An 8,478-nucleotide genomic window follows, 5' to 3' on the forward strand; every position below is an offset into this window, starting at 1 on the left:
CCTTACAAGATTAAATTCACTTAAAAAATTTTTTTTTACCTTTGCCTTTTCGCCCCAAAGAAAACATTAAAGAATCCCACTTGCAGCCACACTTCTCTGCACCAACAACCTTTAACGAAAAATCAGCGCACATTCAAGGCGGCTTTTCATGCGTGTTTGAGCCAATTTGATTCTGCATCCCCATCACCTCCTTCGCGGTGAGGGTGCAAGCACGTGAAATTCTCACTCACCACACGCTTTTGAATTCCAACTCACATATGACAATGTGCTCGGCCGCACATGTGTACGTGCTAGTGCATACGTGTAAGTGTTCGAGAGGTTTACCTAAAGATTTAGAAACGTCTTTCTCCAATCCTGAAAGGCATCAAAAGCGCATTGCCTCGCATGATTTTCAACCTTTTCGCGTGTGTGATTCAGCTGTTTGCTTTATGCGACTGGCCACACAGTTTGAAATTTTAAATCGAAGAAGGATTGCTAGTTTCATGTGCGAGCAATGGGAGGCGATGGGGTTGTGGGTAAAATTTCAGTGAAAGATTTAATGGCCTCCAGGCGTCTGTCGTTCGAATGCCAGTTTGCCATTTGTGGTTCCAATAAAAGACGAGGTATGCGGTTAGTGAGTGGCTTTAAACTTTTATGAGATGAAGATACATACATAGATACGTACACACATATTTAAAGCCGCTGGGAAATTGGTGAACGTTTTTCAAAGTAGGCAGTCGGGCATAGCTTCTTGTGTGCCGAGCAATTATAATGTTGGCAATTGCCATTAGGGCTTGGTGATTTTGTATGGCATGAAAACTATTTATGGTTAATTTTTGACTAATTAAGATAATTTTGAGGTTATGCCCGAAAGCGAAGCAATTCATTGTTCCTAAGTGTTTTACAACAATTACTTTACCAGCAACAATATTTTATTAGTGCATGCGTATTTATGTGTGATGAGCTCCAGCTGCAGAATAAAATTGGGATATGTACGCCACAATTTTCTTAAATTCAGTTGATATAAATACTTACCACACTTTTGAGCAGAAACGTAAATAAAATATTATTTCGACATTTATTATTGAAAACCGTCGTTTTTTTCTTTATATACTTGCATTGGAATGCACATACGAGGGGTGGCTGATAAGCGATCTTAGGCGTGAGAACTCTAATTCAATGACTAAGGGATGGCATAAACAGCGTTGTTTAATTTATTTGGTACATTCATGGTTATACCTGGAACAAGCCACAACATTATGTCTATGGGATCTGGAAATGCTCGTTATCTGAAGCACTCCGAACGGCAGAGGATTTTTATGAGGAGCTTTTTCATTGCCTGCTGAGGGGCGATTGCTATATGATAAAAGTTTTTATGTCGTTTAGTGTTTCATGCCTGAAGATTCGTACCCGGGTATTTCCGAATGGTTGTCACGCACTAAACCATTCGATTACGGCGGCCGCCGCTAGAACCAAATAACGGTGGTTCGATGAAAATTTAATATACCCCCACTCATTTTAGTAAATTTCAGTAATTATCAAATTTAATAATAAGTATCAAATATCATTTTATAGGGCTATTTTTAAGAGCTTGAGAACTTCAAATGATAATACAAAAGAGAAATATTGTTAGAATGAATTTTGTTTTTATTATAATTTCTTAGATAATTTAATGTAATTTATTTTTTGAATATGATATCCGGCATATGCCCACCACGGTTACGAGTTACATGGTCCACTGGATCAGTCAAATTTTTGACTTCTTTTTCCAATAAATCTGGTCGATGGCTTGAATATTGCAATAAATCGATTGTTAAGGGCGCTGTATGGCACGTTGCACCGTCTTGTTGGAAGCAAATGTTGTCCGTCAGCAATGCTCTATAACGCTCGTCATTTACTGTAACAGCAGCTCCTTTCTCATTTGGAAAAAATAAGGACCGACGATGCCGCCAGTGCATCCAGAATTTGGAAGTGTTGATTCATAATGACTTACCAAACCTTATATTATATTATATACTACGAGTATAATTGGTGCTTACACCCTTTTTTTGGGTGTTTGGCCAGGCTCCTCCTCCTATTTGTGGTGTGCGTCTTGATGTTGTTCCACAAATGGAGGGACCTACAGCTTTAAGCCCACTCTGAACGGAAGATATTTTTATGAAGAGCTTTTTCATGGCAGAAATACACTCGGATGTTTGCCATTGCCTGTAGAGGGGCGACCGCTATTAGAAAAAACTTGTTCTATTATTTGATGTTCATGCACCGAGATTCGAGCTTACGTTCTCTGTGTTTTCCGAATGATAGTTACGCACCAACCCATTTGGCTATGGCTGCTGAAACCTTACTGGAGAGTTTGCATCCATTCAACGCCTTACAACGCCAAAACAATGGTCTCTATTAAATAAATATGTGTATATATTAACTGTCTGACCTTTTGGCATAAATTCGTGGTATATAATACCGTTGTAATCCATAAAAACAGTGAGTATTTTATTTTTAGCACTTTCTTTTTTGACTGAAAATGACGTGTTATTTTGGTCTTGGATCATTCGTCCCTTGGATTGCGACCTTTGGGACCAACAACACAACGCAAACCGAAATCATTATCTACAATGTCCTGCACGGATCCATAAGCAATGTTCAAGTCCTCTGCCAGCTCTCTGATGGTTAATTTAAGGTTATTGATCAACTTGTCTTTCAATTTATTGATGTTTTCTTCAGCTTGCGATGTGGATGCCCTGCCACTACGTTCGTCATCCTCCATGGATATCTTCTGATGAGTTCATGTAAGCGTTTGTAATCAGCTGTTTTCTTAAGAGTCTCATTACCGAGACAGTTTCCCAAAATTTCTAAGGTTTCCGCACCATTGAATCCATTTTTAATGCAAAATTTAATACAAACCCGTTGATTCGAATCCAAATCCATTTTTAAAACTGTAAAATATCAAAACATCGAACACACGTACCAAATTACAAATATCAAGCAATGGCTATACAATTTTGACTTCGAGCGTCGCCTGGCGGTTGTTTCGGGAACTTTTTGATCAAGGTCACCTGTGTACAAGTGTATATGTATTCTTTAAATTTTTTAATAGTATTTGGTATTATTTCACCTACAAAGTTATATTAAATAGTTAATTAGGCTGTACAAAATTGTATGCCATTGATTTAAAAGCCATTTTGGTAGGAAAACTGTTTCTTACGATTAGTTAATTAATTAAATTTTGTCCTATTGCCTTCCTTTTTGTGGAACATTTTTTTTGTTAATTGTTTTTAGAGCGTGTAACATTTGCTTATTTATGTACCCATAAAGGATAATGTATCGCATGTCCACAAAATAAAGAAAAATTCGTTTTATAAAAATATGCAAATTTTAATTATTTCTGCATATTTGTTTTCGCCCAAGCCAACCGCCAAGCAGAGGTTGAAGTAATAAAAAATAATTAACAAAACGTTTCAGGTGTACTTGTATATTGGAAGTTCAAAAGTGAGAACCTGCATATTTAAAAGGGTCTTCGTTGCACGAGACACACTTTCCTTTTCATTTGGATATGTTTTCTTAGCTGCTTTTCGTGTTTACTTTTGGAAAGATTTCCCTTGAGGGCGAAAGTTCAAAAACGTTGCCAAATTAATATGTCAAGCGAAAGAGTTGTTGCTGCCTAATTATGCAGCACATTCAATTTTCCGTGTTGCTGTTGTTGTCGACTTTCAAACTCTTTCATCGGCAGCGGCGTTGAAAGTCTCATACGCACGTTGTTTCAAGAGTTCAATGGGGATTTTTTTTACCCCAAAGGCTAATATTAAATTAATGCAAATAACATAATTTTACGCTCAACAACTGGAAAGGGTAGACATGCACACATAGGTAAAAAAATAATGGATGTGTATTTAAAAATTATGAAAATGTTGCATTTTAAATATTAAATACAGCTGGGGTGAACTTGTCTGTTGGTCGAAGAAAGCAAAGCAACTCCTCTGTTGAATAAATGAAATGCCAAATTACTTAAATCTTTGTGCTTTAATTAAAACTTTCCTAATACTTAACGTAGTACTATACAGTAGATATATGTATGTATGCATGTACCTTCCTTTGTCCTTGCTTTTTTGTGTTAACGTTTTGAAAATTATTATGTCGAAGAAGAGATCGAACGCAGGTTTGCTATTGTCATTATTCTTAAACAAATGCACATACATATATTACCTATGTAATTAAAGCTCTTGACTCTTTACGAGGCCTGTGAATGTGTTAAGCGGACGAAAGGGAACAATTAAAATCGACAAGCTCTGAAAAGGTGCACATTTCGCTCACATTATTCTTCAAGTACTTTCCTACCTAATAAAAACAGAGCAGAATTAATAGCGCCGACGAATCTGAAATAAAAAATTAGTTGTCGTAGCACACACACACACACCAATACACATCCTATTTAGTATTAGTATATATGTATGTAAGCAACTGAGTAGTAAAATTCCCGCACATACGACGTCACATATCCAAATGCCCTGCTGGTATGCGAAACTGTGGCACCTTCCGAGGTCCTCTGTGCTCAATATGAGGGTACGTTGCGAATAATTGCTTTTGTTTTATGGCGAGCTATGAGATTAATGACGTAAAAGCTTTTTACTTGTAAATCTTGCTGGAACCTCCCCCACTTGCAAATTCTTGCTTCTAATTGTAATGAGGTATTTGTGTGTTGCGCGCACCCCATAAGGACGTCGACCTTGGCGATAATGTTTCGTTTTATAGTTTCATCTGCTTTTGCGGCGTTTTGCGGTATTGTTGATGAAGCTGCAGCTGAAGTATGCGTCCGGCAGCTAATCATTGTCAAAGTGCGTAAACTTTGTCCCATTACTGAATTTGCGCCCGAATTGCACTGCTTTTCTCCACTCACTTTCTCAAGTACATATAAGAGTTGCCAGGTATGCACTTTCTACTTTGAGTCATTGCACCAGACAAACAGATGATATAAAATGAAAATCAACCTATTTGCGTGTAGTTTTTTGTCAATATTTTTTAGAACTATTTAAAAATCTTTTCTCTTGAGAAGACAAAAAAATTCTTGTAATAAAAATAATTTAGGAAAAAGTTTAAATTAATAGCAAACGCATATAAATCAAAGATGCCAAAACCAATTAACGGAAAAGAAGTCTTGGAGACGCTTTCGGTGTTTAAAGAGCCCGTAACTTTGGATCAAATCGTTGGACATATGGTCAAAACATACTCAGAGCCGGAGGAAAAAGTGATAAAACTAGTACAGGATGCTTTAGATGGAGGCGTGCGTTATGGATTTGTAGAGAAGCACAATCAGTTTTATTTCCGAGTTTGTGACGCGATTGATGCTATAGACGAGAGGTCCGACGAGGATGTGGAGGACGACGAAGTTGAGAGTGCGGAAAGTTTGGAAGATGTCGACAGCGGGGAAATACTGCCTCGAACTAACTCGAAGAAAGTTAGGTCAGATGGGCGTGTGCCATCGCGGCATCCGTCGGAATTCAAACAGGTAAATAAGCGCGATCAGCGCAGTTATGAAAAATCCCCTGCGATCTACAGCGCAGACGAAGATGATGAGGACGATTATGCTAATGAATATAAGTGCGGCAGCGACTGCCACGGCTCCCACCGTAGACGATCAGCAGACGGCTATAGATGTTTACAAGCTCGCAGTCGTTCGGCTTCACGCCACCGATAGAATGGTGCTCTTCTGGAAGCACAAGTAGGAATTACATAGCCAGCCATTTGGGCATTTTTAACTGTTTTTTCGTTGACATATCTTAAATTGTTTAACTGTAAAAATTGTGAAGTGAAATAAAAGATGTGCAAAATGATTGGAATTGCATTGCATTACTTTGCTGCAAAGGCAAATTTCATCAACACTTATTGGAGCGATGTGGTAACACCTAATCGATGTTTTGCCAGTTACTTTGCTTTCCATCCAACCAACGTACATTCCAAAAAAAAAAAAACAAAAACACAATAACTCAGTTACGACCATCGTACCTCAAGTCTTAAATTGAACCGAGTGATAAACATTGTTCTGCCGAAAGTTCTAATTACTGTTGCTTTAGATTTTTTTCATTCGTAATTTGACAAATTTCCGGAGCAGAAGAGCCTTCTGGGACATTTCTCCATGCCATGAACACATTTAGCAAAAACGAGTGGGTACAATTGCGATGGATATGAGAGGAGGCCCAATGCACAAAACACGCAAAGTTGAAATTTAGTTGGCGTGGTCTGCTCGTTAATGAGAATCAATGGATCTAGCGAGCTTGTGACACACGGCAAGCGGAGTGGTAAGAAAGCAGGCAGGGTAACAATGTGTTGAGGTGTTGTCGTAAATAGCGAAACAATGCGGAAATAACGAGGCGACTCAACGAACCTTTCAAGATTTATTTCTTTTTGCTCAAATTGAAGTTTCCTACTCATAAGGTTAAAGGAACAACCAACTGCGACTAGGGCGATGCCCATTATAGAAGACACAATAAAGCAACAATGCACGAAAGTGGGTGTTACTACCAGGGCATTAAATAACAGCGCTTGACATTTATGGCCTTGTCCACCGTTGTCTATGGATGGAAAGTAAAAAAAAAAACCAACGGAATGAGTAGAATGCATCTACATATGTGTGTAAGTATGTGCGTCTGTGTGAGTGCAATTAGGTCCAGTAATTGTTGTCATCATTACTGATGAGTGGGGGAAATGGTTAAATAATATGAGCGGGCTTTTCGGAATAGTAGAGCGATGTTTAAAAATATATTAAAGGTAAAAAAAGCGAGCGTCAAATATCTTCTAACCAAACAAGGAAACAAGCAGTAAAGCTTTGTTCGTGGTCAGCATGAGCTATTCGAACTTCGTACAGTCGATTTCATCATGTCGGTTTGTATGTGCATCTTGAATCTACGGCTACTATATCGATTTTATTTCACAAGAGTTTTTTCTATTATTTCGCAAACTATGGATTGCATAGGAGGGAGGTGTGGCTCTTTTCACGTTTGCATTGTCCAAATACCAACCAGCTTCTATCAAAACAGTCGTACCTACCATTCATTGTATATTATTTGAAAGCTCTTGAAAATACAAAAATGTGCACTTGAATATTACTTCCAGGGACTGTCAAAAAAAGTGTGATAGTTCTTTTATGGAATGTTTTTAAAGTAGCTGCATTCGCTCAATTCATTCTATACATCTCTTGACAACAAAGGCAAATGGCAAATGTGTCACAAAATTAAATTGAAGATAACCGAACTTCTGTTTGCGGCCATATATCACGAAACTTTACTAAGAACATAACAAGCTTACGAGCCGAATTATGTGTTTGATACACAATGAAGTTTCAGTACAAAAATGAGGACATAAATAATTAACAAACTTGGCCCGAAATGAATGATAAATTTCACAGCACCAAAATACGGGCAGCCAAAACAGAAGTCAATAACAAAAGCAAAAGGTAGTGTGAGCGATAAGTTCGTTTAATATTTATGACTACTGTACTGTGCATACAATCTCTATCCACTCACACATGCACACATGTACACATAGGTATGATATATACCCTGCAGGAAATTCCATGGTTCTGAATTAGTATATTTCTAGCGGATGCGACACCATTTCAATTTTTCTCGCTCAACATTTGTTTGCTCGTTAGGGCAGAACTAATTTTGGAATTCTTAAATTCAAAATCCAATGCTCGCGACATTTTTGTGGTGTTTCGTTTTTTCTTCCATTCTTCCAATAATGTGTCTTCTTTAATTTCTCACTAACAGTTGTTCTTGCCATGAAAAAGCTGCTCATAAAAATTCACCAGCCGGTCGGAGGCAGTCTAAAACTTTAGAACAACATGATGAGGCGCTCCACAAATAGGAGAAAGAGCTTGGCCGTACAAACATTGCAAGGGACATCCATCAAACTTCCAGAATGGTGTTTGCAGCAAAAAAAAAGTATAGTTCATAACAAACACGTGTTTTGGATTTCCAACAGGGTTGGTCATGGCATGGGCACGTAAGGACTTGTGGCATGCATCGTACAACTGGATTCAGTTTAGTTGGGCTATCCAGTATGTAGATGTAATTCATCAGTGATTTATGAAAAGCAAAACAATCTGGACATGCTAGAAAAAAATACAACCAGTCGACAAGAGTAATTTCTCAATTCATTTCGCATGGTAAACTGATAAGAGACGCGGGGGGAGTTCTAACAGGCGTATTAGACGTACGTGTGTACTCACACAAATTTATATAAATAGGTATAAGTAAATATGCATACATATTTGTATGTGGGATATTCTGGTTAGAGGGGCAAGTGGTCTAACACTCCAGCTTGAGTTAATGCAGACACTCCCAATTATATGATACACACATACACATGCACATTAAGAAACACACTGAAGCACAGTGCCTCCGCTGTTGGAACATTATGACACATGACATTATTTAAGTCTGGCGGATCCTTCCGCTGCCGTCCCTTTGCCTTCCGTCTAACGGTACATCATACATGGCACTAACC

General features: G+C 38.1%; 1 protein-coding gene across 1 annotated transcript in view; it reads left to right on the plus strand.

Moving 5' to 3' along the window:
- The window catches only part of LOC129237228 (endoplasmic reticulum membrane-associated RNA degradation protein-like), a 51,766-nt gene extending 43,999 nt beyond the window's left edge, over positions 1–7,767 (plus strand). The window contains exon 5 of the mRNA XM_054871808.1: positions 7,740–7,767. The gene's annotated coding sequence lies outside the window, so the exon portion shown is untranslated. The remainder of the gene's footprint in view (positions 1–7,739) is intronic.
- The last annotated feature ends 711 nt before the right edge of the window (positions 7,768–8,478 follow it).

The sequence above is a fragment of the Anastrepha obliqua genome, chromosome 2 (assembly GCF_027943255.1).
Source record: "Anastrepha obliqua isolate idAnaObli1 chromosome 2, idAnaObli1_1.0, whole genome shotgun sequence".
Lineage (NCBI taxonomy): Eukaryota > Metazoa > Arthropoda > Insecta > Diptera > Tephritidae > Anastrepha > Anastrepha obliqua.